Source organism: Eriocheir sinensis, chromosome 51 (genome assembly GCF_024679095.1).
Source record: "Eriocheir sinensis breed Jianghai 21 chromosome 51, ASM2467909v1, whole genome shotgun sequence".
Taxonomy (NCBI): domain Eukaryota; kingdom Metazoa; phylum Arthropoda; class Malacostraca; order Decapoda; family Varunidae; genus Eriocheir; species Eriocheir sinensis.
Window position 1 is genome coordinate 2603614 of NC_066559.1, and position 7233 is coordinate 2610846.

The 7233-nt window shown below is 45.6% G+C and overlaps 1 non-coding gene across 1 annotated transcript; it reads right to left on the reverse strand.

Moving 5' to 3' along the window:
* Nucleotides 1–6355: 6355 nt before the first annotated feature.
* Nucleotides 6356–6428, reverse strand: Trnak-cuu (transfer RNA lysine (anticodon CUU)). Its single transcript has one exon. It is a non-coding gene; the product is annotated as a tRNA-Lys (tRNA).
* Nucleotides 6429–7233: the final 805 nt, after the last annotated feature.

Below are 7233 nucleotides of genomic sequence, written 5' to 3' on the forward strand. Positions count from 1 at the left end.
ATAAGAGAATGACAATTATAAAATGTATGCATGTATGAAGTGCACGATTTTCTGCTTTCACCCATTAACAGTATACAGGAAAGGCTTACAGCGTGCGTAATGAGGAGGTGTGAGGAGGAGGTGGTGATGAGGGGGGTGACTCGGAGCTGAGAGAGTGATGCTTCCTTCTCCTTCTCCCTTTCCTCCTCCTCCTCCTCCTCCTCTTCCTCTTCCTTCTCCGCATCGATCATCACCACTAACAAGAAATTCTCGACACAAAGCAAGGAGGATGTGATAGTGCCAAAAGGCTTAATGGAAAACAGTTGATATGCAATTGAGTGCTTCCTTCTCTCTCTCTCTCTCTCTCTCTCTCTCGATTAGGCCAAATATCCGGTATCTTCCGTGTATACATCCACTTATTGTGTGTGTGTGTGTGTGTGTGTGTGTGTGTGTGTGTGTGTGTGTGTGTGTGTGCAGGTGGTAGTGATTGCCTGCTGCCTGCTCGCCTGCTTGTCATCTGCTGCCCAAACACCCTCAGCTCGCGGCTCGTCTTCCCGTAAACACTTTCAGTAATGCGCGACTCCGTGGATCATGATGTTGGCCACTCTCTCTCTCTCTCTCTCTCTCTCTCTCTCTCTCTCTCTCTCTCTCTGGGTATGCATTTTTCCTTCCTTCCTTCCTTCCTTCCTTCTTTCCTTCCATCCTTCCTTCCGTTCATCGTTCCTTCATTTATATTTTTTTTTCATTTCATTTTATTGCGCTTCTCTCCTTCCATTTACGTATATAAGGAAATTTTGATGCAATTTTTCTCTCTCTCTCTCTCTCTCTCTCTCTCTCTCTCTCTCTCTCTCTCTCTCTCACAGGCTTGATAGGAAATGGAAATGAGAGATGCTATCCACAGGTTTATAGTGAGATGGAGAGGGAGGGGGAGGGATAAGAGAGGGAGGAAGGAGGAAGGGGAGGGATGGGCGGGGCGGGGCGGGGCGGGGCGGGGAGATAGTCCATAAGTAGGGGGAGGAGAAGGGGAGATAAGAAAAAGGAATAAGACGGATTGGGTTGATGTAAAGAATGGACTGAGAGAGAGAGAGAGAGAGAGAGAGAGAGAGAGAGAGAGAGAGAGAGAGAGAGAGAGAGAGAGAGAGAGAGAGAGAGAGAGAGCAAGCAAACGTAAAAGAGCAAATAAATCACTGGCCGGGTTAAATGTCAGGGCGTAAAGTAGATGGGCCGAGGAAACACTGCAGCGTGACGGACGGGCGGACGGACGGACAGAGAGTGACGGACGTACAGATAAACACACACACAAACACAGGGACGATGATAATGATGATGATGATAATGACTAGGAGAAGGAGGAGAAAGAAAGGTTAAAAAAGATGAAGGTGAGAACGAATCAAGGGAAGATTAGATGAAGAAAAGTAGAAGAGGAAGATGGAAAAGGAAATGGAAGACGACACTGATGATATATAGGAGGAAGAAAATGATGAACGAAACGAATTTGAAGAAGAAAAACAAGAAAAAGAAAGCAGTGAATTGAGCACACGCTGAAACGTAATAGACAGACTAACAGACGGACGGAGACAGACAGACGAAGAGAGGGAGTGACAGACGGACAGATAAACACACACAAACAAGATGATGATGGTAATGATGATGAAGGGGGAGAACAGATGGAGGAGATAAAGAAAGGATACTCATAAAGACGAAAAAGAAGAGGGAAAAGAAGGACTGACGAAGCTGAGGATGAAGTCGATGGTGATAAAGAAGAAAAAAAGATGAAGACAGTGATGCGGAACAAAAAGAAAATGAAGAAAAAATATGAGAATTCGAAAGATGATGGAACAAAGACAATAGAAAATAAGAAAATAAAAAATACGAATTCAGGAAAAACACTCATGTCAAGAAAAGGGAAAAGAAATCAAGGACAAGTAGGGAGTAGGTAGATCGACACTTACCGAAGCGGGCGTCATCCACTCCCGCTGAGGTATGCGCGGGAGGCGAGGCGGTGCTGTAAGCCTATCAAAAGACCCTCCTCTGTCCTCACTTTCCGTTCCCCTATTGTCTCGTCAACACCAGAGAGAGGTTCAACGTGCTCTCTAGAGACAGATTCTCTTAAACGCTCCGCACCACTCCACATACACGCAACACAAACGCCATTTCCTTGAGTTTCATACAGAGAGAGAGAGAGAGAGAGAGAGTTTTGTAACACACACACTGGCAGGTAGACAGACAGACAGACACAGAGGGACCTTTAACAACGTACTTATACAACCCAAGAGTCTATACTGGATCATAAAAGGGATCTGAACCTCTATGAAGGAATCGAGTACCACTGAGCCGACTCTCCTCTTCCTCCTCCTTCTCCTCCTCGTCCTCCTTCTCCTCCTCTTCCTCCTCCTCCCGCACCGTCAGTCCATTATTTCTCATTTCCTTTTTTATATTCATTGTTTTCTTCCACTTCCTCCTGTTCTTAATTTACCTTATTTTTATCTCTTCTTCTTCTTCTTCTTCTTCTTCTTCTTCTTCTTCTTCTTTTTTATTATTATTCTTTAAAGTATCGTTTTCTGAATTCTTTTTAAACAGTTCTTCTTCTTCTTCTTCTTTTTATAGTATCGCTTTCTGAATCCTTTTTGTACAGTTCGTCTAATCTTTTTTTCATTTTTCACTTATAATCATCTTTTTTTCTGCGATTTCTTTTTCCTCCAATTCTTTCTGTTCTTCTTTGACTAATCTTACTCCTCCTCCTCCTCCTCCTCCTCCTCCCATCTCTTCCTGATGTATAGTATCTTCCTCCTAATACTCCTGCTCCACGTCTTCCAGTATGCGTCCTCCTCCTCCTCCTCCCCCTCCCCTTCCTCCTCCTACTTCTCCTCCTCCTACTCCTCCTCCTCCCCATCCCCGCGTCCCTGGAACACCTTTTCATCCCAGCATTACCTCGCGTTTTCTATAAGTTTATGAGGCTCCCGATCCGCCCTGAGTGTTGCGGGGATCCCTTTTATCTCTCGGGCGGAGGCGGAGGCGGAGGTAGAGGAGGAGAAGGAAACTTGGAAACATGGAAAGACAAGCGCCAGGGAGTCTGTTGGGTCATTACGAGGTGACCCACTCTAGTGATTTAACCTGGCAGACAGTCGCTTCATACCTGCTGAGCAATTCCAAGCACTCTGGTTCGTAGGTTCAGTTCACTCCTGACGCAACAAAGTATCGGTCGATGCGATATTTAGGTTGATATTTTAAGACACTTTCGCTTCTCACATTAACAATTTCTAAAGGTTAAAAAGGGGGTCAGTCGGGTTCTAATGAGTCAGTTCAAGGGCATAAAAAAAGGAAACAAATGTGAAAAAAAGCCCGCTACTCACTGCTCCTAAAAAGAGTTAGAGGAGTGGCCGAAAGATAAAACTGATGAATCGGTTTGAAAAAAAAAAAAATCCTGCCAATGTCTGAAGTACACCGTTCCGCTTGAATAAGTAGACCGTTATTTCTTGCTCTCGGAGTTGATTTGCAATTCAAAGAACTTTGGGCGACCGACGTTACTGAACTTCTTTAGATACTTGAACACCTATCCTCGTAAGGAGTAGGAGTAGAAGGAGGAGGAGGAGGAGGAGGAGGAGGAGGAGGAGGAGGAGGAGGAGGAGGAGGAGGAGGAAACAGAAGAAAATGCCATACAAAATTTAGAAGGAAAAGTAGAAGAAGAAGAAGAAGTAGAAGAAGAAGAACAAGAACAAAAACAAAAAGAACAAAACAAAAACGAGAACAAGAACAGCAAGAAAAAAGATACACAAGAAGAAGGAAAAAGATACCATACAGGATCAAGTGAATGAGGAGCAGGAAGAGGAGGACCATCAGCAGTAATAGGAGGAGGAGGAGGAGGAGGAGGAGGAGGAGGTCTTTATCACGGATGTTGCCATAGATCGTGTTCTGAGATGGCAAAAACCTGAAGGTGGGAGGAAGCGCTTTAAGGAGAGAGAGGGAAGGAGGAAGCGAGGGAGGGAGGGAAGGAGGTAAGGGAGATTGAATGTAATGAAGGAGGGAAGAGGATTAGGAGGGAGGGAGGAAGGAAGGATGGAGAGAGAGAGAGAGAGAGAGAGAGAGAGAGAGAGAGAGAGAGAGAGAGAGAGAGAGAGAGAGAGAGAGAGAGAGAGAGAGAGAGAGAAGAAGAAGAAAAAGAAGAAGAAGAAGAAGAAAAAAGAAGAAGAAGAAGAAGAAGAAATTTAGAATGGAAGGAAGAATGGAAGAAGGAAGGATGGAGGGATGAAGAAGGATAAGAAGCAAGGAAAAAAGAAGGAAGATAGATAGAAAGAAATGGAGGGAAATAATAAAGAAAAGAAAATGAAGGAAATGAGTGAGAAGAAGGAAATTAAAAGGAAGGAGAGAAGGGAGGAAAGAAGAGAAGGGGGAGAGGAAAATCAAAAGAAGGAATGAAGGAGATAAAAAGAGGGAGAAAAGTGTAGATAGAGAATATAAAAGAAAGGGAAGAGAAGGAAATAAGAAGATAAAATAATGAAAGAAAGGAAGGAGGAAGGAGAGGGTAGAAGGAGACTATAAGGTAAAGGAAGAAGGTAAGGAGAAAGAAGGAGAATGAAAGAAATGGGAGAAGGGGAGAGGTAAGAAGAAGCTGAGGAGGAAGGAGAGAAGGAAATAAAAAAAAAAGAAGGGAGGGAAAAAGCTTGAGGGAGGGAAAGAAGAATTTTATTAAAGAGGAGGGGAAAGGAGAGAGGGAGAAAAGGAAGGGAGGAAAGGAGGGAAGGATAATAAAGGGGAGGGAGGGAAGGAGGGAGGAAGGGAGGGAAAGGTACATGTTGGCTGCTCTCCCCTCCCCCTTTTTTTCCTTTCCTTTTCCTGCTTGCCTTCAACCACATTCTCTCTCTCTCTCTCTCTCTCTCTCTCTCTCTCTCTCTCTGCATATCCTTCTCCACCCCTCCCCCCCCCCCCCTCCTCCTCTCAATTAGTTCCCTCCCTTTATCTCGTCACCCCATTCACCCCTCACGCCACACCCCTCACCCCCTCCCCCCTTCACCCCCCCCTCACCCTGCTGCCCATTCCCATCCACTTAACCCACGCGCCACGCCCACGCCCACTCCCCCACGCTCCCATATCAACACACGCCCACTCCCACACGCCTCCCTATGGTACAGTCGTTAGTGTGCACGACTGACTAGAGAGAGGTTCCGTGTTCGATTCCCGGATGAAGATAAAGTGTAGGATCAGGTGGAGTAGAGGAGGAGGTGGAGGCGGGTGGGCAGTCTCCTTTCATTCGTGTTCCTGTCCATCCAGCGGTTAATTAATGGGTGCCGGGTGTCAGTGTGTGTGTGTGTGTGTGTGTGTGTGTGTGTGTGTGTGTGTGTGTGTGTGTGTTAAAGGGAGATATATGCGGTGGTTCGTAGTGCAGAAGCTGATGTGACAGATTCTCAAGAGGGGGACAGGTCGGCCTTCGTTATTTGCTTATCAGTAAAAGATAAAGGTAAAGATGGAGGGATATGCTATAGCTGCGCGTGGCCTCGGGGTTACCACAGTTTACCTTCCCTAGGTTTCCCCAGGTACCCATTTATCGACCAAACCGAAAGGGAGTATGAACAGCTGGGTGAGCTGCACGCCGACTGCCCGGGCAGAGATTTCTAGCTAGGCACGCTAACCACTGCACCACGGAAGCTTATTATCAGTAGTAAGAAGGATGAAATCAGTCATTTAGAGAGGCATAGCTTAATTCATGACTCGCAGCATATAGGTTCACGTAGGGCAAGTCATGCCTCACTAATTGTCCTTCTATGATACACTAATTGAGGCGGTAGACAGAGATCAAAACTCACGGAATAGATGAAAGAGTTTTAAACTGAAGGAGGACGAGGCTTAGCAGGAGGAAGCAGAGTGCAAATCAATTGTTAAAAATCGGACTGGGTCTGTGTTTCGAGTGGGGTCCCATGGGGGTTGGTATTGGGCCTCCTGATGTTTACTACTTATATCAATAATTTGGATATAGGAATTAGTAGAAATGTCCGTAAGTTTACGGATGAAAAAGATCCGCAGCGTAGTTGAATCAGACCAGGACGCTAGTCTTCTGCAGAACGAACTTAACAGATTGAATGATTGGGCGGGGAAGTGGCAGATGGAGTTCAGTGTCGGGAAGTGTAGTATATTGAGTGTAGGGAGGAATACGGAAAGGGTGCAAGGAGACAATCTTGACTGAGGTATATAAACGGATTAAGAGATTTAACAAGAGTGATGTTGAAAGGGTTCTGGAGGTAAAAGAGCCGGGTAGGACACGTGGTAAGGGGTTTCATTTAGACTGATTTTGATTCAACAGACAAAGGCAAGAACTGGCTTAGCAATAGCGTGGCGGGTGAGCTGAACAGGCGGCCATGTTATGAGATTAAAAAAGTATCTTCGCCCAACGTGGGGCTCGAACCCACGACCCCGAGATTAAGAGTCTCGTGCTCTACCGACTGAGCTAGCCGGGCGATGTTCGGAGAGAGATTACATACATTGTTGAATAGTGAGGGTAGGTGCATGGGGTTAGGTTAAAAGGAGCTGCCTTGTATACGCTCTCTGGCGTCTTGCAGATGTTAATAAAGGTTCCATTTTCAGGTGGGGTGGCTGTGGTCTTTCTACCTGAGTCCCCGTCCACCCAGCAGTGAATGGTTACCGGGAATCACTCAAACGTCGGTCAAACGCAAGTAACGCAATGGTGAAAACCCACGGCCTTCAGACGCGGGACACACGTGTTTGCAGCCCAGGCCAGGACGATACAAGAAGGCAGAAAGTGTATATGTGAGTTACACACCAACACACACAAACACACCCTCCCCCCACCTCTCTCTCTCTCTCTCTCTCTCTCTCTCTCTCTCTCTCTCTCTCTCTCTCTCTCTCTCAACATGTCTTTGGAGGCCACGGGAAAGGCAATAAAAGGGAATGTTAGCATGACGGAGTTTCGTGTTTACTTAAAGCAGATCTCTCTCTCTCTCTCTCTCTCTCTCTCTCTCTCTCTCTGACGTATATGTTCATTGTGTCCTCTCTCCCACACTCACAAGGTTTATTTACACTCTTCCCGCCTCCTCCGCTTCCATGAAACTTTGAATCTTTTTACTTTTTTCTTCTCTTCCGTCCTTTATCTGTATTTTCCCCTTCCTTTTTGGGTTTTTTCCTTTTCTTTCTTTTCTTTCTTTTCCATTTCGTTATTTTTCTTTCTTTTTCCATTTATTTTCCCTTCCTTCCTTCATCGGTTCTTCCCCTTCTTTCCTTTTACTTAATTTTACCATTTTTTTC